Raw genomic sequence first — 787 nt, forward strand, 5'->3', positions numbered from 1 at the left:
CGCAGAGATGCCCGAGTGTGACAAGGAATGAAGGGCATCAAAAACAGAACGTTGATGGTTCTCAGGCACTAAGGGCCTGGGAGAACCGGTGGAAGTGTCACACAAAATAGAGCCTTCGGAGGAAGGGAGCGGAAGATAGGCAAACTTACAAGTATGGTACTTTGGTGAAGTTAAGTCTAAACTCGACAAAGGAGGTTGCTCCTGCGAAATTGCTAGCAAATCGATTACCGCGGGAGTGGAAATAGAATGCACAGGGAGTCGCGAAAGAGCATCAGCTGGGATGTTCTCTTTCCCTGGCACATGACGAATGTCACCTGTAAACTGTGAAATAAAGTCCAGGTGACGAAAAGCCCGAGGAGAGAGTTTGTCCGTTTTAGAGGACAGCAAAAGTGAGGGGCTTGTGATCAGTATAAATCACAAACTCCCGTCCTTCGAGCTGATGTTGGAAATGCCGAACTGACAGATAGATCGCTAATAGCACGCGATCAAAAGTGCTATATCTGCGCTCGGCAGGCTGTAGTTGGCAAGAAAAGAAAGCCAAAGGTTGTATGTTTCCATCTACGGTGTGGTGTAAGACAGCACCAACCGCAGAATCTGATGCGTCCACAGATAATGAAAGGGGGGCATCAGGGGCCGGATGTGCAAGGACGGGAACGGAGGATAATTCCCGTTTGACGGACTCAAAAGCTGACAACGCCTCAGCAGAAAGAGTGAGTCGAGCATCCTTCTTAGTATGGCCTTGCAGTAGCCTAGTTAATGGAAGAAGCTTATCAGCACATCGGTTTAT

The sequence above is a fragment of the Octopus bimaculoides genome, chromosome 2, assembly GCF_001194135.2.
Source record: "Octopus bimaculoides isolate UCB-OBI-ISO-001 chromosome 2, ASM119413v2, whole genome shotgun sequence".
NCBI lineage: Eukaryota > Metazoa > Mollusca > Cephalopoda > Octopoda > Octopodidae > Octopus > Octopus bimaculoides.